This window comes from Mauremys mutica, chromosome 2 (assembly GCF_020497125.1).
Source record: "Mauremys mutica isolate MM-2020 ecotype Southern chromosome 2, ASM2049712v1, whole genome shotgun sequence".
In the NCBI taxonomy this organism is placed as follows: domain Eukaryota; kingdom Metazoa; phylum Chordata; order Testudines; family Geoemydidae; genus Mauremys; species Mauremys mutica.
The window spans coordinates 205,795,451-205,819,345 of record NC_059073.1 but is presented as its reverse complement, the minus strand read 5'-3'; the positions used below and the strand labels follow the sequence as shown (position 1 = coordinate 205,819,345).

The following is a 23,895-nucleotide window of genomic DNA, read 5'->3' as shown; positions in this document are numbered from 1 at the left end:
CAGGCACTGGGATCTCAACCCAGAATTCCAAGGAGCTGGAGAGACTGCGGGAACTATGGGATAGCTACGGAATAGCTACCCACAGTGCAACGCTCCAGAAATCGATGCTAGCCTCGGACCATGGACGCACACCACCGAATTAATGTGCTTAGTGTGGCCGCGTTGTTATCCCTCTTAATAAGATCCTGCTGGTTTTTATTATATTGGTATAACATTTTAATTGATGCCTCATAACTAAAGGTTTATGTTAAAAGTAAATTTGTGATTCTAACCTGCAAGCCACCAGCTGTGTCTGTGTGAAGCCTGCTCAAAGAAATACTTTGTATAAAACTTGTTAAACATTAATTAACTCTAAGTAAGCCAAAACAGTAGCTGTTATAGTGTATAAATAGAGACCCCCACTCTCTGTAAGTTTTCATCTCACTTTATCTTTGATTGTTAAAAGACAGGGAGTCTCACATAAATTGGTAACACCCCAAAAAGTAAAGAGACAGTGAAATAGATGTGATTAAGATAGAGAATGTATGTGACTGAATGGTTAGGGAGTCACCAGCCTGAAGAATTCAGTGTCGGCTGAAGAAGGTGTCAAGTGGGATCAACCAGATGACCCCCGGAGGGCAAACTGGAATCCACCCACCACACCTCAAAGGAAGGAAAAACAAAACATCTAATAACATGGAGCCAGCCATCTGCTGATTGATTTAGCAACAGCAGAATGAAGCAACTCCCATGAACTAACATAGGGAAAAATCCCTATAAAACTGGACTCTAAAGAATAAGGACTTTGAGTCTATGGTTCTGCTGCCAGCCTCCAGGAGCATCAGATGCATCTGACACAGACTCGGCTCCATCCTCATGACCAAGATACCTGGCCAGTAACTTGGCATGAGCAACATCTAGGCTGGTAACTATAACATCTATACAGAACCTGAATGAATGATTGTGTGGATGAATATATGTGTGTGTGTGTGTGTATAAGGAATAAGTAGTAATAGAAACAAGTAGGAAAACATTGTCTTTTGTTTTGTTATGGTATTTACAATAAATGTGGCATCTCTGCCTTATCCCTTTTAATAAGATCCTGCTGGTTTTTATTATATTGGTACAACAGCGTGCACTCGACTTTATACAATCTGTTTTACTAAACCGGTTTATGTAAAATCGGAATAATCCCATAGTGTAGACGTACCCTTAGTCAGGCCTCATTGTTCCTAGTCTGTGGATGAACAGGGTGACATTTTGTTCTTTATAAAATTGCATAAGATGCTTGCACCTGCAGCTCTGTCTCCTCTTACATGGCCCCTAACTCTGGAATTTCCTTCCTAATCCAATGTGCCATCAACCTCTCAGTCTTTCTTCAGAGCACTCCTCAAAACTCACTTTTGGTTAGTTTTCATCTGTTACCTCCTTCATTCCTTAACTCCTGACACTATGGGGAAGGAGCTAACAGGATCTTTTCTTAACAATAAACTAAGACAAAGTGAGTGTTATATCTCAATTTAAACTCTGAGCTCTTTGGAAAAGGGACTTGTTACTTTTATGTCCTTACACTGGAGAAAATTCCCAGTTTAATCCATGGAGGTTGGGGGGGTTCCCAGTGTAAATCCACAGGATCAGTCTCCAGCTCTTTATTAATCTAGGATTTGCGAGATCTCAACATTTCAATCTTCCATAGGATCGGAATACATCACTGTGCTGATCAGAACTACCTGACTGGTATTACTTACGTAACACCTGAGAAGTAGTCTGTTTAAAAAGTATACTGGTATTTTATGTTGAAAATTGTTTGGCAATGAATAGGTTAAATAATCCAAGATTCTATGTGGATAAGATCAATTGGCTTTCAGAATTTTTTTTAAGGCCATTATTGTGCTTTGGAACAAAAAAATCCACCGCGCCTACATGCAGAGAGTTCATCTAATGTCATCACTTATCTCCTTGGAGCCATCAGCACTCGCTGACAAATGATGAAACTGGATCCATGTTGGGCATAATTTTCTCACGTATGTATTTTGTCTAGATTTAATCCCTCTAGTATTGACAGATTGAACACACTGACTAACACAGCAATGACAGTTTCAGTAGACAGTGTATGTTAGTTTTAGGATTATTATCCTTCACCTGGAGGTATGACACTAGAGATGGCATTAAGTGGTCTGTACTGTATATGCCTCAAACATCTTTTAGTTCCTCGTGACTTTCTCTTACATTTGTTTCATAAAAATATAAAACTGATATGCATAAATACAGATTAATTATTGTAGAACCGAGGCATAGTTCATGTCCGTGGCTGGAAACTGAAGCTATAAAAACTCAGACGTAGAAATAAGATGCAAATTTTGAACAGTGAGGAACAGTTTACCTAGGGATGTGATGGATTCTCCATTACTTGTAATATTTAAATCAAGATGAAATGTCTTTCTAGCTCAACCAGAGGTTACAGGCTTGATGCATGAATTACTTGGTGAAATTCTGTGTTCTTTATTATGCAGACTAGATGGTCATAATTTAGATTATCATAATCCAAAGCCTTCTGGTTTTAAAATCTGTGAATATAGGAAGAGTAATGGCATGTGTTATCGTGCTACTCTGGTGTATTCGTGTAGTCAGTTTATCCCTTTATTAGTATTGTTATAAAGGGGGTTTAATCATTCAAAATACTCATTTAAAATAGTAAAAAGTCTATTGCTAATTATATTTCAGTCTTTACAGAAAGAGTCTCTAATGAGATCTAGCCCTTTTGCACTGCTCAGGCAGCATTCTCTGCTGGCTGCAGATTCCCAGCAGAGAATTCCACTGGCATAAAGGAACTCTCCACTAGATGTTACGGTGTCTGACCCATATCTGCACCTCTGTTCTCCCCACAGGACCCTACCTAACTGGTGCAATTTAGAATTATCTGGCAGCATCTCTAAGTGGTGACAGGGGTAGGGCCAGCCCTCAAAATCAAGCAGCTTTTCACAACTCCCTGACGTTGCCCCCTGCCTCCGCAGGAGAGAATCAGGCTTATAGGCTCATTTAGTGCCTGATCCTGCACTGCATTTTGATCAAGAAGTCTACATTCTATGTTTTGACATTTTTTATTTGAAACTCATTCTAAGTTTTTTTTTGCTAAAATTTTCAATATTTTGACTTTCCATTCCAATTCAGAATGGAAACTAGTTGGGAAATGGTGACATTTTCCATGGGACAAATGTACAATTTTCTGAATAGTTTTACTCTTACCAACACCTCTAATACAGTTTTAGAGAGTACATATACATTGTAGGCAATGTAAGCAGTGACAGTCAAACTTCTGGATAATCATCTGAGAATGGTTATTTATCTTAAAGTTATTCCAGCCTCTTGGATCCGCAAAACTGAGCAAGAAAACTCAAAAGAACAGCCTTTCTCCTGACACTTTTTATATGTCCTACTTCCTGTCAAGTCGGAAATATCGCAAAACCGGCTTCTCTCACTGTATGTCAGTATTTTAATTTCTCACACCAGAATGAAACAAGAATAGAAGATGAGAGTGAAAATAAAAAATAATGAAAAAATTAACTGGACTCTTTCATGTATGCAAAAAGGGTCAGTTCTAGTTATGTATGAAGGTTTGGGTAAATTCTTATTTTATTTGCAGTAGTCCAGCCATCTCTAGTATTAACATGTGCCCCCTTGCTTGATCTTCTTTCTTTTTGTTCTGAGACATTTTTACCACAATTATTCTTTGCTTTTCATTTTGCAAACAATCTCTTATCCCCTACTGCTTGTTTTTAAGTTAGCAAAAAACAAATGCAGTTAAAGTTTTACTATTGAGTTGTTTATCTTTAATGAGCATTTAAGATGGTAGCATCTAACGTTTGCAATTTAAAAAAATTAGGCTTCCAATTATAAGATAAAAAATAAATAATATCTATAGAATAGACTTTGGTAGTCTGTACGTGTGTGTGTGTGTGTGTTTGTGTGCACAACTTACATGATGATATATTATAGTGGGTGTATAAATATATATGTTCTTAAGTTTTTATTATAAGTATAATATTCTTTAAGTTCGTACCAAGACTGAAAGAAAAATTGGAAGCAGTTTTGACATTTTAAAAAATATGCTTTTTCTCTTTTCTTATAGATAATGTCTATTTGTAATGCAGAAATCACATAAATACAGCACAGTTAACTAGGAAAAGGGGCTTAGTGTTCTCAGTTCAGTCCAAGTTGGACAACACATAATTTGGCACAATTTGGTGGCTGAGCTTTAAAACAAGTACAAGACTGAGTAAGCATAGAGGCTTTATTATTTTTAGTGAGCTGAAGTATATGGGTAGAATGGATGAGAAATCCTGGTCCTGTACCCCACCTGCTTTCAATTGCTATGCTTTTGTAAGCATTGCATTTACAATACAAATGTCTCACACAGAAATGCGATTGCTTCATATTATGTATAGAAGAAATATTGAATGACTTTGCCTTGTCACCTACTGTATCTTGTAGACAAAAACATTGTTCAGTTTTCATAAGAGCATAGTGAAAACATTTAGTAAAGAACATTATTAAATTAAAAAGATGAAGCAACTTCGTAAGAAAACCAACGCGGACATATTTCCCATTTGATCTCCAGCTAATTTTTCTCTAACATTTCTGTGGTATCATTCTCCATACTGAATGAGGTCTATGTTAGGTTATTAAAGGAGAAATTTTCTTTTCTATGTCTAATCTTAATAAATGAGTGATGAAATGTCGGATGGCTGTCAAGGCATGGATACCTTGAAATACACTCTGGAGGCTTTTGTGTTTTTATATCATGTGGATTCAAGGGCTTGGAGGGCGAATTTCACCCATTGTGTTACAAACCTTCCAAAGCTCTTCCATGCGATCAAAGGGGCTACGTGTGGTGGAAGACTGGTCATGTAGGGTGATGTCTGCATTCTTTGTGTTTCCCTGAAAGGGGCTCCATGATTACCCAGAATATGCTAGCAGATGGCAAGGTTCAAAGGACAAGATGTTGGGGTGGGGGAGGCAAAGATCCAATAAGTCTAACAGCCTGCTTAGACATGTGGCAGCATCTGATATTTCAGATTATGGGCTGGGATAAAAAAATGTGGAATTATTGCATGGCAGCCGACCCACAGGTTGAGGAGGAGCAGTTGAGTTTCCTCCCATACAGCCTTTGCTCAGGTGCTCTGCAGATTGTCCCTGCAGAGGTGCTGAACATTCTCCACTTCAATCGGCTTCAGGATGAGGGAAAGGTAAATTAACACAGTTAAGTTTGAGCACAGTTATAAAGTGTCTGGTAAGAGAAGTATAAGGCCTTCTTTTGAGATAGTCTTGGCCTTTTCAGACCTGCCAGAGGAGGAACTTCGATATTAAGAGTGTTGAAAATATCTAGTAAACCAGAAGCCAATGCTAATAAACAGTCTTGGATGTGCTGGGAATGGTTTAAGCCATGGCTGGATTATTGTTGTTGCTGCACTAAATCATAGCACTCAAAATGCCAAGCATTGCTTTGAATGATTAAGTGAAGTGGCAATCAATGAAATAACTCCAAACTCCGTGGCAGACACACACACAGGTGTGGTTGTAGTAAGCTCTCTCAAACATTGCTTTGGATGCTGTTACAGATACAGAACAGGGTGTTATGATATTTTCAGAATCTGGCAGATTTTAGTTTGACTTGGATATTTATTATGTATTTTGGCAGACACACATATCCCCTCGTTCATAGAACAATCTGTATTAATGGCTGAAGTAACACCTACTGGTGAGGCAGAGTCAATCAGCTACAGGCTGCTGTTGGCTCATGACATCATTTGACTCATATCCCACTGAGCTTTGTGGTCCACCCTGGAGCCAATGCCAGTTTGTGTCATGATTTGAAAACTCACTGACTGACATAAATTATCCTAGCTAACAGTGTGGAAAACTTGTTTTGTGGCTGAAGTGTGGACAGATGAGAACCTGTCCACACTTTAGGGTGGATAAGATAAAGCCTTTTATTATTTTAAATGAATTAAATAATTTTCAATTATAAAAGCACCTATCCAGGGCTCTAGATACTGTATCCTCATTTAAAACTTAATAGGTCAAAATAGCATAATAAGAACGTGCCAAAAACAAGTTCTTCCTTCCTCTCTCCTTCTCTTTCCCCTTCTGGAAAAGCCTGGCCTATTACTTTTATTTACTGTATCTTGCTGAATTCTGTGCTGTGGCACAAATGAAAGGCTAAAAGGTAAAAAATAAATAAATGAAATAAAAAAATCAAAGTCAATTTAAGAATAAAAATTATTAATTTGTCCAGAAATAAACTTGGTGAGTATAGGTCTCTATCCAGCACCTGTTGACGTTAGAGGAAAAAATCCTATTGATTCCAATGGGTATTGGATCATGACCCAAGTAAACAAAATGGAAGCACTCCAACAACCATACAAGCATCACCAAAGACAGAACTTTTGAGGGAAACCACAGCAACACAGATACTCCCTTAACTGGTCTCCTGTTCTGCTGCTGCTTGGTGCATCTATCATTGACCCACACTCATGGGCAAGTTTATAAAGTTTAACCGTTGATGGCAGAGAGGAAGGTTAAGACTCAAGGGCATGGAATCAAGTCTACTGTGTTTTCTTGTGTGTCTTGAGGCCACCTTTAAAGTATTTATTTCATTGCCATGAGATATGTATTTTTGAAGTAGAACTTTGCAGTATCTATGATATTAATATTAAATAACTAATAATAGCAATCAATTAACTACCATGAAGCAAGCAAAACCTACTTGATAAAGCACATAAGATTATTGCTATAACTCTTGTCCTCTTACACACGTATCTGTCATCATTTCTCTTATATTTAAGTTTAAACTATTGTGATATGGGGTATGAAGAAATGCTCAGTGCACTAAGGGTATGTCTACATTTCAACTGGGAGTGAGTGTCGAGCCTGGGTAGACAGACTCACAATAGAGGGGGTTGAGCTGGCAGGCTAACAATGGCTGTGTAGACATACCCTAGAATTACAAAATCTCACACAGTGTGTCCTGTCCCATGATAAAGGCTCTTGGAGACTCCCCTAATAAATGCTTTGTAAATTGTTAATACTTTATAAATAACATGGGCCAAATCTTCTCCTGCACCAGAGTTCTGCTCCTGAGTCAAGTGGGGACAAAGTCAGTTTTGCATTCCGCTGATACCTGGGACTGTTTGGGGTCAGTTTATCCTCCAGCATAATTTAGAACCTAATTGCTTCCTCCTGTCATGCCTCCTACATCAGGAGGGTTCTGAGGGAGTTACGCAGAGCTGGCTATGTTGGCCAGCAGGAGATTCCCCATGCTGGGGGGAATCCTCAACTCACCTGTCTTTTAGGGCAATGCTTTGGCCTGTTAGTGCCAAACTGAGCAGGTGCCAGTCTCTGGACCTATTTCAAATGGACCTCAATATTTTTGCCTCTCTGATTGGGTGGGTGGGGGGAAGGGAAGATACTAAATAAAATAAGAATTTGAATAGGTAAATACAATTTTTGCTTCATGTTACTGCTTATTTGTGACTCCTTTGCACATTACTTCTATGTTTTATGCTTATTGTGTGTCATTTATATGTATATAATATCACAAAAAACGTGATTTATTTGCTTCTCTTTACCCTCCATCTTCACAGGTCGTTAGAATAACAATTAAATCTCAGGGTTAAAAAGGCTAAAATACTGACTCTCACAACTTTGCTTTATAATATTTAACATATGTATAATGCCTTTCCTCCAATAGGAACATAAAATACTGTATTTTACAGCAACAGCAACTGCTTCTGGGAAAGAGAGGGTGGCATCTAGCACATTACAAAACAGTGGTAGGGGGATTTTGTGGCTAAATACATTGGGGCTGCCACCAGCTAGATTTTGATAAATCTTCATCTACACTATTTGTATTTCATTTTTGCTGTGATGTCTTCTGTCTCAATAGAGCTCTAGTTACGTTTTTTCTTAAACTGTCACTCTGAGAAACTCCAATGGAGCCTTTAGAATTCTGTGTGAATTTTGATGTAAAAATCTCCTACAGTGAGACTTGAAATACCATATGTAAAACCCAAGATTCCTTTGAGACCAGTTTAGAGAAATAAAAGCCTCAGTTCCCACAGAACGCAAGTTTTAAACAAAATTATATTGTGTTCAACTTAATATATGTGGTGGGTATTTCTTAAAGGGACACCATCAAGTTTTTTAAAGTTTAAAAAAAAGAAAAGAAACCAGAACATATCCTTACGTGCATTATTAATAAATTGCTTTGTGCTGTAAAATTTAAGGAATATTAAAAAAGATAATTTGCCTTTCATCGCTGTCTGTGCATGGTTTGCAGTTTGCATTTCATTCTGCTTGGATAATAAATCTAGACTGGTTAGTTTGCATTTGTTCCTAGTCTCTGTTACATTTTGTGGTTCTTGTGCCAAACTCAAAGTTAGTGTTCTAGTTTTGGGTTTTTCTTATTTGTCATCACTGAAATTGGGGTGGGGGGTAGCAATGAAAATATTACCAGTTGTAAAGATTTTCTAAAAATCTTTATTGTACCAAATCTAAATTTGGGCCTGAACAATGTCTCTAAAGTTAGAAACGCATAGGCCCTGATACAGAACAGCACTTAAGCAAGCACATGTTTAAATCCATCCTTCCTCAGGATGGCACTTTAATGTGCTTATGTCCCACTCACTTCAGTTGAGAACATGCTTAAGTGCTGAGGTGCTTAGGAATAATTCCCTGAAATTGGGTCATTACTTAAAAATCACATAAGGGAATCACATTTACTCACAAGATTAAAAAGTTTGTAGAGCTAAGCCCTCAGGCCCCTATCCTGTAAGATGCTCTGTTTGGGCAGAATCCTGCACCTATGCAGAGCTTTGCTAATTTCAGCAGCGTTCTGGGTAGGCAAACTTGGACAAACTTGCAGGACTGAAGCCTTGACTTGTGACCTGAAAGGATGCTCTTTGTTCTTTCAACTTTGTCAATTTTATAAAAACAAACAAAAAAATTGATTTCCTAGTGTTATGTTGATATCAGAATTTAAAAAAAGAAAATTAGTTAACTGATTTTTTAAAAATACAAACACACTCTCCAGTTGGACTTTTTAAGTTTAATGGAACTACTCGTGCATAAATTTAGGCATGCTTGTAAGTGTTTGCAGTATCCAGGCCTGAATTAAGAATCATATTTTTTCTCCTTCACAGTTTGTTTTGAGACATTTTAACCACAGAGTGATTTGGCATTTTAATTAGTCTTCCTAGGCTGATGATGATTTTTCAAAAATCTACTAAAAAAATTGAAAATAAATGCAGCTTTATTGAGAAATTGAAGAACAATGGGCCTGCTTAAGCCTGAGTTTCAGTATATTTTATTTAATTGCTTCCAAAATTACAGTTTTCTGTTGCCAGTTCGTTCCATTTTGCTGGTATTTGGTAAATAATCTGTCCCTTTGCTTTATTAGAAAGACAAGGTCAATGAGATAATATCTTTTATTGGACCAACTTCAGTAAGAGAGATAAACTTTCGAGCTTACATAGAGCTCTTCTTCAGGTCTGGGAAATTTACTCAAAGTAATAATAATACTTAGTGCTGCCAGGAGTGCAGGGGACTGGACTAGATGACTTCTCAAGGTCCCTTCCAGTCCTATGATTCTGTGTCTACACTGCAGTTAGATACCTGTGGCTGGCTCGTGCCAGCTGACTCAGGCTTCTGGGGCTCGGGCTCAGGCACTGTTTACTTGCGGTGAAGACATTTAGGCTCGGGCTGGAGCCCAGGCTTTAGGACCCTGCAAGATGGTAAGGTCCCAGAGGTCACGCTACAGCCTGAAGCTGAACATCTACACCCACAATTAAACATCCCCTTAGCCTGAGTCTGAGTCAACCGGCAGGGCCAACCGCAGGAGTCTAATTGCAGTGTAGACATAGCCTCAGAGTGTCACAGCTAAATACAAGATGGAACAGATTGTTTAGCATCAGTAGTTAACACATATTTCCAGGGACCATACAAGGTGAAATAGCCTGTTAACACCCCTCCAGTCACAAGGAGGAAGGGAAGGGAGCGGGGGAAGGGGTGAAGCAGCTGTGGTGGTGGGGTTGTTAGTGGGTTATAGGTTCTTGTAATACATATTAAGTTTCCCAGACCAGAAGAAGAGTTCTGTGTAAGCTTGAAAGCTTGTCTCTCTCATCAACAGAAGTTGGTCCAATAAAAGTCATTACCTCACCCACCTTGTCTCTCTAATATCCTGGAACTGACATGGCTCCATACTTAATTCACATTACTGCTTACTAAGGAAATAATCCTGTACAGTTCATAATCATCAAAAATCAATTCTTTACTCTTGTTCTTGGTTTATTTACTGGTCAGTAAAAAGTCAGTGATCCAAGGCAATTGGCAGTGTTGTAACTTAGCCAAATGGCTTCTTTTTCATGGCAGAAAATGTATTGATAATTCTGATCAGTGCTGTTAGTGGAAAACATATATTTGAATTCAAACTGCATTTGTTACTGAAGTCCCACAGCAACTGTGAATGTATAATTATTGAAATTTTGCAAGCATTGAATTTGTTAGCTCAATAGGGCAATAGCCCTTCTATAATAGTTGGACTTATTTCTCACAAAAGCCCACAAAATGATAAAAGTTATATTGCTCCCCTACATGCTAACTCTGCTAAGCTTTTATTGTTTCCTGTGCCTCTGAGAAAAACCATGCTGCATTTAAAAATGCTTCTTTCATCATTCCGAGACTTATGTGCAGGCCCATTGGCTTCCGCTAATTGTTGTTTTTGTCTCAGCCAATCTTATGCAAGTGCTAATGAGCCTGATCTTGCAAAGCTCTGTGCTCCCTCAACTCCTGGTTAGCTTTGATGGGAGCTGAAGGTGCTTAGAACCTTGCAGGAGGAACCCAGGATCTCACAGATTTGGAAACTTCTTAATTGGATCATCATATTTAAGTAACCTACTGCTGTTGTACTGTGAATATTGAAATTGGCAGCATGGACACTGCCACCAAGACTTAGCTAGAAATAAGGAGTCTGATTCTCCTCTCACTTACATCAGTGATTCAGTGGTGTAAGTGAAAGGAGAATTAGGCTCTAGGTCTTTCAGTAGACTGATTTTTATGATACCGTTAATAGGGGATATAATATGATAGCAAAAATATAAAATGTGTTGTCATTGGTTTTGTTCTTCAAAGCATAATTCTATCACCCTTCATATTTGCAAAAATAGGATTTTAGCCAAAAATCATGGTATAAAAAAAGCAAACAAACAAACAAAAAAACCCACCAGGCAAAGTATTTGGAAAACAATAGAAAGAGCCTTTTTTAAAAGTCTGTATAGAAGAATTCTCAGCTATTACTTTAATATGTGCCTTTTTTTTTCTTTTGCTTTTAAGCCAACATTGGAACTTATCAAAAGATTGCATTTGGAAAAAGGTCTTGGAGCATTTTTCTCATTCCTTTTAAGCTACGGTATATGTGTGAAATTCAGGATGGGAAAATATTACACAAGTATTAGTTTGCCTTTGTTATTTTTTTAGACATATTTTCCCCAAATCAGCCTCCCTTCCCTCAACCTTCCCACCCTCCCCAAGATTCCAAAGGAAAAATGACATCAAATGGTAAAGCCCTGTTGAATGTTATTTCCAGAAGAATCCATGGAAATTTTTAATATGATTTTAGCATTTGCACTATAACGTACCATTGTTAAACAGAGCAGCATATTGAAGAGTATTCACTCCCTGAAAACTTGCTGGTAAGCAAAAGCTGATGTTTCTGTACATATTACAAAACACTTAGGAATTTGTAACACCTCAGATCTGTTAAATGATACGTACAGAAGTAAGAGCTGGAAATCTCCTGTTAGATCATCTTGACCATCTCCCTGACACTGCAGGATTGTTCTCTCCATTATGGCACTTTGTCTGTCTAGCTTTTAAATGTGCCAAACTATGTGGCTTCCATCACCACCTCCTGTGGGAGACTGTACTTGTACATTAGGCAACCTAAATATGCCTTTTCTTGTGTTAATTTCATTGCTTCTAGTCTTACTCCTTTGCATAATACTAAATTCCTAGATCTTCCTTTGCTATTCGGTTACTTGATTTTTCCCCCTCACACATTTTAGTGTTTCCTAATAACTCAGCCACTCAATCATTTATGTTGCTTGTTTCTGAATTTCTTCTGATTTGTCTACATCCTGTGGTACTGAAGAGTGGTGCCATTTCACCAGGACTGCATAGAGCGAGTGTGCCAAGTCTTTGTTGAAGGAGGTAATGCCTCTATGCAAGGAGCCAAACATGCATTAGTTTGTTTTGTGGCCATGGAAATTTCAGGTTCAGAAGGAATGCAGGACTGCACTGTATGTATGTGTTTTTAATGGGTTCACTATTCATCAAAATTTCATTAGTTCGGTTTTTACTCAAACCCCAAGATCCCTGTTATTCCACATGTCACCATGTTGATGGTACATAAAGCCTCATCTAGTTTACAACTTGCATGTTAAGTATTGTAGTTAGCCCTATTCAGAGCTTTTCCTGACATTTATATCATCCATATAAAGAGGATAGCTTCATTATTATGACTTAAATTAGGATCCCAGTCCACTTGCCAAGAGTTCCTTAGGTAGGGTTACCATATTTCAGGTTCCCAAAAAGAGGACACTGCCGGAGGGGGAAAGAGCTGGGGGGGGGAGAAGAAGAGGAGGATCTGCAAGGGGTACAGGTGGGGGTGCTGGAGGGTACCTGTGGTGGGGGTACTCACTGGACATTGGGGGCAGTGACGCTCCCTGTCATGGTGGCAGGGCAGCTGGCGCAAGCCCAGGATGCGGCAACGGCTGTCAGTCAGCACTTCCCTGGGGGAACTCCTCCCCAGGGCTGGGACCTGGGTGGGTGGGCGGGGCAGGGACCAATCAACTGTGGATGCAGAGGCGGGACCAATCAGGAAGTGGACCAATCGGGGCTCTTTCTGAGTTGCAGCTTGCCTGCTCTGCAAAAGCCCCAAACATTTCCTGTTGTTTGAAAAATCCACCCAGACAGAGAAAGGAAACTCAAAAAAGAGGCTATGCCTGGAAAACCTGGACATATGGTAACCCTATACTTAGGACATATCTACACTATGGGCACTACAGTGGCCACAGCAATGGTGCTGCAATTATAACATTGTAATACCATAGTGTAGATACTTCCTATGTTGACAGAAGGTATTTTTCCAATCTATGTAGGTAATCCCCCTCCCCAAGCTCGGTAGCTAGGTCAGCGGAAGATTTCTTCCATCAATCTAGCCGTGTCTACACCAGGGACTAGGTTGGCTTAAGTATGATGCTCACACCCCTGAGTATGAAAAATTCACAACAGAGTAATGTAGCTAGGTCGATCTAAATTTTAAGTGTAGAGCAAGACATAGATGGATGAAGTGGGTTGTAAGACTTTTTAACAAGGAGGCCATAAGTTTTCAAATGTCACTTTTGAAGTGCAATCAGCCTCCATGAATGGAAAATTTTTGTATGCAGCGTTGTTGTAGCCATGTTGGTCCCAGGATATTAGAGACATGAGGTGGGTGAGAAATATGCTTCTCTCACCAACAGAAGTTGGTCCAATAATGGAAAACTGCTGTAATTCACATATCCTTAAGGGGTCTTGACTCTTCCTGCAGACAGGCACTGGATGGCTGCCTCTATAAGAAGCATTCATTTCGCTGCCATTCATATGAAAATAGTGGAAAATCTTGCCCTAAAGGTAACCAACCCCTGCAGTTTTGCCTATCTATCACAGGGCTCACTTGTCTGGGAAGACAAAGCAGTTGTTAATTGTTAGATGTCCAATCTTACACCTTTGGTGAAGACAGTAAACCATCAGAACAATCAGTAATTGACAGAAGTCAGCTAGCTAATATAATATAACTTCTTCCAAGGAAAAGGCAAAATTACCTATGCACTACAAATGTCTTATTCTTTGTGTCTATCTAATCGAGGCATATGTGGTCCTCCTTACTATATCTGATAACCATTCATTAATTAGACAACATTTCTTATAAGGCTTATCAGCAATTCTGAATGGTATTGGATATGAAATATAATGTGTAATGAAGTTTGATGGTAGTGTTTTTGTGGCCATATTTATGTTTTTAGAATTATGTCGTGCATATTACATAACCCCTCTGAGTGTATTTCCAACACTTAACACAGTTAAAATCAGCATTAGCTCCAGACTATCCTCACATTAAATACCAATATAAACCAGCCTCCAGAATAATATCAACATACACAATACCAGCATGGGAAGCAAACAAAAGGCTTTTCAGTCATTCCAATGCAAACTCTTTGTATTCATTTCTGAGGGATTTGTAACTTGGAAAAAACTATTTGTTCTAGATGAAACTGGAAATTAAATATGGGTCCCCTGTGAAATCTGTGGATGAAAACATTTTTTTTTGTTTTGCTTGTTTTCCATCAGATTTTCTTTAAAAATGTTCAGGTTTTAATTGAAAAATCAAAACCCTGAAAACTGATTTTTGTTTGTTTTGATGACTGAACTTTTTGATGACAGCCCAAATACCTTTGATGAAGATAGAAAATTTTCAGCCAACATTTTTGCTTATTTGAAAAGCCATTTTTGTTTGAAAAACATTTAGTTGGAAAATTTTAACTCGCTTTACTTGAGGCACAAATGCAATGACCCACCTACTGCTTCCCTTAATCAACTAATTCATTCCATTGTTATCTTCACATTGTTATAAATGCACTCTAACTGGGGCAACATATAGGGGTTGTGTATGCTGCAGTCTGAGGTGTGATTGCAGCACATGTAGACATACCTAGACATACCTAAGCGAGGTTTAATCTTGTTAGTATGGTTACCAATAGCAGTGAAACTATGGCCGCATTGGCTGTAAAAGCCCACCTGGAACCCTGGGTAGCTACATGGGTGGCTGGCCCATTCTAAATCCTATGGTGTTGCAGCTTCGTTGCTATTGGTACTTGCTCGTGCTACCTAGATTAAAGATAGTTAAGGTGTGTCTACATTTGCTGCAATCATACCTGTGATGGCAGTCTAATCATACCAATGTGGTGGCCCACTTGTTAAGCAGAGTATCTAGCTACAAGCTTATGGCTGGCTGGCTTTATGGCTCATTTTAACAGTCTGTAACCCCTTAACCCTCCTTTGTCCTACAACTGCAAAGGTGTTAACTGGCCATTTCACCTTGGATGTTCTCTTGCAATATGTGCTAACTCCTTATGCTAAACAATATATTCCATCTTGTGTTTAAAGCTTTGACTCTCTGAGAATCTTTCCCAGACCTGAAGAAGAGCTCTGTGCAAGCTCAAAAGCTTGTCTGTCACCAACAGAAGTTGGCCAATAAAATGTACTACCTCACCCACCTTGTCGCTCTTATATCCTGGGATCAACACAGATAGAAACAACAACACTACAAATATCAAATATTCATGACTATTAGCTGCAGCTACCATAGTAGCTGCATTCAAATCAGTGACCAAGAGATGAAAAACACTGTATCCCGTTATCCATACTATGGTCTATCCAGTCCCCTAAGACAGACAGAAATGTGATGAATGAACAGCTTGCTCTCATTCCTACCACTTCCCAAACCAAAAGTAAAACAAACTCATTGAATTATATAGTTCTTTTGTGAATGTGGCAGTCTTGCCTTCCAGCTCCTTCATCCAGTACCACACCCCTTTCAAATGCAAAAGCCCTCACACACACATATATCTATAAATTAATATTATAATCAATCGGTGACTCAAAGAGGGTGTTCACTCTTAATTAGCTCTTCCACATAATATGGTATTGAACACAGATCTGAGTCCTATTTCTAGAGACGTTTCCCTTAAAGAAGTAAAGGAAACAATTTGTAAATAGCTTGGTCTTATCCATCACCATGATCTATCTTCATAATAACAGTAAAAATCATGAATTTATATCAATCCCCTAGGCACTTCAAGCTACTCAGTCACAGTTTTCTTGGGATTAACAAATTATTGTTACTTTCTTAGGCTTGCTGAAACACCATTTTGGCACATGTCCATGGGAGAAAGATTACATGTTAAGGAAAGGGAAGCTACAGTTTTTGCTCACACGGTTTTATAATGATAATGAAAATTATGAACAATAGATGGATGGAGTTCTTAGAAGGAAATTATCATGATGATTTCAAGCATGGCTGAAAGGTGCTGGGAAAAGTCTAAGTCTTATCTTGCTAACAAAGAAGCAAAAATAACTATTATAACTTTGGTCATTTGGTACATTTGCCCTTTTCCCCCTGTTACATATTTTATGTTAAGCAGTGACTTTAAAACTTTGGTTTATTTGAAGGCTATTCATGTGTGGTATAGGAATAGCAGTATATAAACTGTCCATGAAATTGTGTGTTCCCTCCCCTTTTGTGTGGGGGAAGTGGTGTCTCCTTTCTATAATGTAATCTAAAACCAAAATAGCTTTTTGTTCTCTTGTTATAACAGTCCTGCCTCTGAGTCACCATATGAAACAGAGGTTGGGAAGTATTGAATACTGTAGATCAAGCACTTCCAAACCAGCTTTTGGCTAAGTTTTATGCATGCTACGAGCAAACTAATGTACATGAGTATCCAGGATACTCAGCCAGTAATTCACGAGAGTCCAAAATATTCTGCTTGGAATGAATCATAACAGCATAGATGATAGGTTTGGAGCAGGGCCGCCCAGAGGGGGGGGCAAAGGGGGCAATTTGCCCCGGGCCCCGGGCTCCGCAGGGGCCCCCAAGAGAAGAGCGGAGGCTCCCGCCTCCGCCCCTCTCCTGGAGCCTCAGCGTCTCCGGCGGGGCCCCTGAGCCCCGCCCCGCTCAGAGACGATCCCGCCCCGGCCCCGGCCCCTTACCGAGCACGTCTCTGGCGGGGCTTGAGCTCCGTCCCGCTCAGAGCCACGTGGTGAGCGGGGCGGGGCTGGGAGCTCCAACGGGGCCTGAGCCCCGGCCCGCTCAGAGCGCCGTGGGGAGGGGGCGGGGCAGCTGCCTCCGCTTGGCGTGGAGCTCACAGCCCCGCCCCCTCACCACGCGGCTCTGAGCGGGACGGAGCTCAGGCCCCGCCGGGGACGTGCTCGGTAAGAGGCTGGGGCCGGGGGCTGGGGGAGGGGGGAGCGGGGGCCGGGGGCTGGGGGAGGGGGGAGCGGGACCCGCCGCCGCCGAAGCGCAGCCCGGTCTTCGGCGGCAGGGGGCCCCTTCTGTTCTGGGACCCGCCGCCTAAGTGCCCGGAAGGCCCGCGGCGGGGACCCCCCCCGCCACCGAATTACCGCCGAAGACCGGGCTGCGCTTCGGCGGCGGGTCCCGCTTCAGCGGTAATTCGGCGGCGGGGGGTCCCGCCGCGGGTCTTCGGGGCACTTTGGCGGCGGGTCCCGGAACGGAAGGGCCCCCCCGCCGCCGAAGACCCCGGGCCCCCGGAATCCTCTGGGCGGCCCTGGTTTGGAGAAGGCCCCTCAGGTCATCCAATCCAACGCCTCTGCATTTTCTATGATAATTCCACTAGAATTTCATCTAATGAATCTTTGAAAACCCCTAATGTAGATGACTCAGCTATCTCACTAGTCAGTTTATTCCATTGCCTAATTGTCATGACTCTTAAATGTTGTCTCATGTCTAACCTGAATGTTTCTATCTTAACTTGTGCACCGTTATGCCTTGTTTGACCAATTTATGACTGCAGGACACAGTCCTTTCCTCTCCCATCTGCAATCTCCCTCAAGTATTTGTAACTGGTTTAAAATGGCTTTTTTTCCCACTAGTCATATAAATAATTCTATCAAGTATCCTTCAGATGTCTTGTAGCACTTTTCAAGAGATAAGGTGAGTAAGGTAATATCTTTTGTTGGACCTCACCCACCTAGTCTCTCCGATGTCCTGGAGCACTTTTCTCATTTTGTTTGCCCTTCTTTGAACTTTCTCTCATGTTTCAGTCGTTTTGTAATGAGGGGCTGAAAACTGCACTCCATATTCTAAGAATGGATTTATTATTATTACAAATGATATCTCTGTAATCGATGACCACCTTTAACAATGTTTCAGTTGATGGTGAATTAAACATAACTGCGGTATTCTGAATACTTGCTTGTATATGAAATATCTAGAACATACAGCCCGCGGGACCCTCCTGCCCAGCACCTGAGCTCCTGGCCCGGGAGGCTAGCCCTGGGCCTCACCCCGCTGTTCCCCCTCCCCCGCAGCCTCAGCTTGCCCCGCTGCCGGCGCAATGCTCTGGGTGGTGGGGCTGTGAGCTCCTGGGGCAGCGCAGCTGCAGAGCCCAGCCTGACCTGGTGCTCTGTGCTGCGCGGTGGTGACAGCATGGCTGGCTCCAGCCAGGTGGTGCGGCTGTAGCACCGCCAGCCACCGGTGCTCCAGGCAGTGCGGTAAGGGGGCTGTTAGCGGGGGGTTTGGATAGAGGGCAGGGGAGTTTGGAGGGTGGTCGGGGCGGGGGTGTGGATAGGGGTCGGGGCAATAAGAGGGCGGGGAACAAGGGGGTTGAATAGGGTCAGGGTCCCGGGGGGGCAGTCAGGAATGAGAGATGAGGTTGGATGGGGTGGCAGGGGGCAGTTAGGGGTAGGGGTTCTGGAGGCAGTCAGGGGACAGGGAGAAGGGGTGATTGGATGGGGCAGGGATCCCGGTGGGGGGCCATCAGGGAGCAGGGGGGTTGGATGGGGCAGGAGTCCCAGGGGGAGGGTGGATAGGGGGTGGGGTCTGGGCCACAACCCTCTCCCCTAACTGGCCCTCCATACAATTTCCAAAATCTGATGCGGCCCTCAGCCCAAAAAGGTTGCCTGCCCCTGATCTAGAGAACAGTGTGAACATTGTGGGGACATTTTCTAGTTGTCAAATGCAAAAAATGGGTTTCAGGACTGTCATTGAGCAGCTGATGATGGCATCTCTTACACATTATTTATATTCAGTTTTTGATAACTGGAACTCCCAGTGTACTCCTTTAAGGTGAAAATCACCAGCACATGGTCTATGCTCCGACTTAAATCACTCCCATGGTTAAGCCCTATTTTGAGGATTTAGTGCTGGCACAGCACAGAGGTGAATTTCATCATTCCTGTTTTCTAAGTAAGGGTTTTCCAGTTCGTAGCTATGTAGATTGTTAATCTTTGTAGGTGAGTTAATGTAAATTTATCCATGACAATGTTTGCAGACTGTTTTTGTGGGAGATTGGTGGTCCACGGATGCTTTCTTGGTGGTCTGCAGAATGAAACATTTTGAGAACCATGCAGTGGCCCGGGGACTGGGAGGGTGGAAAAAGACTTGATCCAGGTGGGGGACTCTTTCTAAATGAACTAGAGAATCAGTATTTTAAATCTTACAACATATTTATTTGTGTTTCTGCATAAGCTTGCCAGAGCATGCTGATGATTAACCTCCCAGATATTAATTATCCATTGTACCATAATTTATCATATGTCGATTTAATCAATGTGCATGTTACATGGTTCTTCAGGTTAATTAATACTGCACATAGAAAAGTGTATGTCATAGCTTGCAAGACTCATTGTTGAAGGACACATCTTTATATATCATTCCATGAGATGGTTGCACAATTTAATACCAGACATCATTTACACCTCATACCTAAATGCATATCACCCATAATTTACTTATTCCATGATACTTTTAGTCAGACAGCATCTAAGTTCTTTAAATTTGTATTTGGTGCTGTGTCAAAAAGGTATGTGAAATCAAGATAAATTGTGCCCACTGAATTTCCTTTGTTCTGCAAACCTATAATTATATCAGAAAAGACTAACACCTTTGTCTGGGATAATCTACTATATATTTCAGGAATTTACATTGTTTATCATTAACACTATTTTTTATCATGGCCGATTTTAGAAATAACAACATGAAGAAATCAATGTCATGAAAATATACGTAGTTATTGAGACTCTTGGGTGTTACTTTATTTCCCAAATAACGATTAATTTTCCATTTTTAGCACAGAATCGGTGAACAGAATCAGTCAAGACACAAAGAAAAAGATGCATTAAGTCATTCAGTCCATCTCCCTGCCAGTAGACCTGTCCCCTACAGTCAGACATTTTCTGGCCGGCATCTTCAGAAGTATCTAATGATTTTGCAGGACTCAAATTCTGGTTGCTGAAATAGAGACCTATTAGAGGAGCCTGATTTTTCAGAGGATAGGTGCTCAGCACTTTCTGAAAAATCAGGCACTTTTAAAGTGTCTTAAGTTGGGCACTCACAATTATTATTCTCATTTGAAAACTTAGGCGTTTAGGTTTTCTGTCCAGTCGAATTTAAAATGTTTAAATGATGATTCTTTTCCCTTGGGGAACTATTCTGAAGGCTACAATATCTCACTGTCAAGAAGTTTTTTCTGAGGGCTTGGCTACACTTACAAGTTGCAGCGCTGGGAGTTACAGCGCTGGTCATGCAGCTGTGTAGGGCCAGCGCTGGAGTGTGGCCACACTGACAGCTACCAGCGCTGCAGTGTGGGCACACTTGCAGCACTTTCCAGCGCTGTATTGAGAGGTGCATTGTGGGCAGCTATCCCACAGAGCACCTCGTCCCGTTTTGGCGCCGTTTTGGTGCTGAGTATTGTGGGAAGGGGAAGGAAGTGTGTGGGTCATTCCGCTTCCTGTTCCAACGCCCCGTGGTGCATCGCTTCACATCCCAGCATTCTGTCTTTCCGGCAACGTTTGGCGCCATTGTGAGTGTCTTTCTGCTCTGTGTGTGAATCGCGATTTCTGTGGGAAATGGAGCCCGAGCTGCTGAGGACTGTGCTGATGAGTGTCGCCAGCACAACACGTTTGGCAGTCGAGCTATTCCTTCAGCTCCAAAGTGACAGTGAGGAGTCTGACGAAGATATCGATATGGATTTGCCTGCCGCGTGTGACACTACAGTGCTTGTGGCATTCACGGAAATGCTCAGCACCGTTGAACGCCGCTTTTGGGCTCGGGAAACAAGCACTGAGTGGTGGGATCACATCGTCATGGAAGTCTGGGATGACGAGCAGTGGCTGCAGAACTTTCGTATGAGAAAAGCCACTTTCATGGGACTGTGTGCTGAGCTCGCCCCCACCCTGCGGCGCAAGGACACAAGATTGAGAGCTGCCCTGACAGTGGAAAAGCAGGTGGCTATTGCAATCTGGAAGCTGGCAACTCCAGACAGCTACCGGTCGGTCGGGAACCAGTTTGGAGTGGGAAAGTCGACCGTTGGAATCGTTTTGATGCAAGTTTGCAAGGCAATTAATCGCATCCTGCTAAGAAAGACCGTGACTCTGGGGAGCGTGCAGGACATTGTGGATGGCTTTGCACAAATGGGTTTCCCTAACTGTGGAGGGGCGATAGATGGGACGCATATTCCTATTCTGGCCCCCCCCACCTGGCATCAGAGTACGTTAATCGTAAGGGGTATTTCTGTATGGTTCTCCAGGCGCTTGTGGATCACCGTGGGCGTTTCATTGACATTTACACAGGCTGGCCTGGAAAGGTGCATGATGCACGCATCTTTCGGAACAGTGGCCTGTTCAGGAAGATGCAGGCAGGGACTTTTTTCCCAGACAGGAAGATCACAGTAGGGGACGTCGAAATGCCCATTGTGATCCTTGGAGACCCCGCGTACCCGTTACTGCCTTGGCTCATAAAACCCTATACAGGGAAGCTTGACAGGAGCAAGGACCGGTTCAACTACAGGCTGAGCCGGTGCCGAATGACTGTGGAGTGTGCTTTTGGGCGTTTAAAAGCCCGCTGGCGTTCCTTGTATGGGAAGCTAGACTTGGGGGAAAGCAGCATCCCCGCGGTTATATCCGCTTGCTGTACCCTCCATAATATTTGTGAAGGGAAGGGTGAAACATTCAGTCAGGCATGGACCACTGAGGTTCAAGTCCTGGAGGCTGAATATGCACAGCCAGAGAGCAGGGCTAATAGAGAGGCCCAGCACAGGGCTACAAGGATTAGGGATGCCTTGAGGGAAGAATTTGAGGCTGAAAGCCAACAGTAATGTTTGCTGCCTTGCATGGGAGTGAATTGCACTGTTTACACTGTTATTCTATTATCCCTAAAATGATTTGCAGTGCCTCTTTCTTTACTGGGCTAAGGTATCTTTCACTATCTGCTATAATAAAGACTGTTTTCAAAGCCAAGAATTGTTTTATTGAAAAGAAAAAAACTTCCTTGACAGACAGAAACACAACATTTCATGAACACAAGAGGGCAGGGGGGTGGGTTGGTGAACTGCACAGTCACAAGTTTGCATACGTCCTGTCTGGAGTGCTGTGCAATGAATCCTGCACTTCAGGGTGCATAAACTGCATGGTGATGGGGGTTGAGTGCAGAGGGTAAGGGTTGTAGTTATCAGGGCTGGTTGGTGAACGTACAGGTGTTGGAGGCAGCTGGTGGTGGTAAGAACCTGGATGCTGGGGAAGGGGGGTTTGAACTGACATTGGTGCACAAGGCAAAAAGCTTTGGGACGGGGGGGGGTGGAGTAGCACGGTAGTGCTCTGCTTGCATGGCAACGAGTGACTCGATAGAGTCCGCTTGGCGCGACAGGATGCTTAGCAGCTTCTCTGTGCTTTTCCTCTTGGCCACTGCATTTCTCTGCCGGGTCCTGCTTTCCCTCTGGCGGATCCTGCTCTCCTTCTCTCTCCACTCCTGCAAGTTTTTACTCTCTCTAGCAGAGTGAGCAATAACAGTTCTCAGCATGTCTTCCTTGCTCTTTCGGGGATTTTTTCTCAAATTCTGCAGCTTCTGTGCTGTGGTACATCTGGTCAGTCCAGCAGTCAAGGTCACTTTAGAAAAAAAGAATTGACAACCAGGGGCGGCTCTACAAATTTGGCCGCCCCAAGCAGTCATGCCCGGGAGGCGCCCCCGAGCTGCGGGAGCAGCGGACCTCCCGCGGGCATGACTGCGGAGGGTCCGCTTGTCGCGCGGCTCGGCTGGACCTCCCGCAGCCGCTGGTCCGGCGGCTCCGGTTGAGCTGCCGCAGTCATGCCTGCGGGAGGTCCAGCCGAGCCGCGGGACCAGCGTCCCCTCTGCAGTCATGCCTGCGGCAGGTCCGCTGCTCCCGGGGCTCCGGTGGACCTCCCACAGGCATGACTGCGGCAGGTCCGCCGGCCCAGCCTGCCGCCCCCCCCGGGAAAGGGCCGCCCCAGGTGGGTGCTTGCCCCACTGGGCTCTGGAGCCGGCCCTGTTGACAACATTTAACAGGGAAGCATTGTGTTCATTATCTCAAGACTGAAATTCCCACACACTGAAGGAGTTCTCAGTCCTCACTTTAGCATTCTTTTACCACACACATAACACAGCAGAAGCCACAAAATGGTGAGTGAGGGGTGCTTATAGAGGGAGAATTGGGGCTTGAGTGATAGAGGGGTGCTGGTTGCTTTGGGTAAGCTTCAGTGATAGAGGGTTTGAGTGAAGATGCAGCTGCAGGGGTGATCTTCACTATCTCCCTATCTCTATCACTAGCTTCACTAAAGAGTCTCCCAACATTTTTCACAGGAGTTAATCCTGGAAGATATCTCCTTGCTGCGAGTCACTAGGGAACAGCGGGAGGCTCTTCTACAGCAATGTGGATTCCGCCCTGGACCCTATGCGGGTTGCCTGTGTTCAGCGATGGTCCCCCCCCTCGCGGCACAGTGGCGCGGACGCGTTAGCCTGACTGGGACAAGGACAACAGTGGCTCTCCCTATAAACCTGCGCAGGCATATTGCCCACGCTCTGGCTGAAACTTTTGCTGAGATAACTGCAGACGATTACTGCGACGTGATAGACCACATCAATGGGCTATTCCACATCTAGGCTGGCATGCATACAGCCCGAACCCCCCTTCCTCTCCAGAAACATTTCCACCCAGAAAATAAAAGCCGCTTACCGGTAACCCGCTGCTCTGCTTGTCCTTCTGCAACTGCTGGCTGCTGCGATTGGGT

The 23,895-nt window shown here is 42.7% G+C and overlaps 1 protein-coding gene across 6 annotated transcripts in view; it reads left to right on the top strand.

Moving 5' to 3' along the window:
- BBS9 (Bardet-Biedl syndrome 9) overlaps nt 1-23,895 on the top strand; it is a 519,285-nt gene that overhangs the window by 490,787 nt on the left and 4,603 nt on the right. Inside the window, exon 23 of one of the 6 annotated variants that reach the window (XR_006576974.1) lies at nt 4,109-4,255. The exons of the other annotated variants lie outside the window; for them this stretch is intronic. The gene's annotated coding sequence lies outside the window, so the exon portion shown is untranslated. The remainder of the gene's footprint in view (nt 1-4,108; nt 4,256-23,895) is intronic. 6 annotated transcript variants of the gene reach the window in all.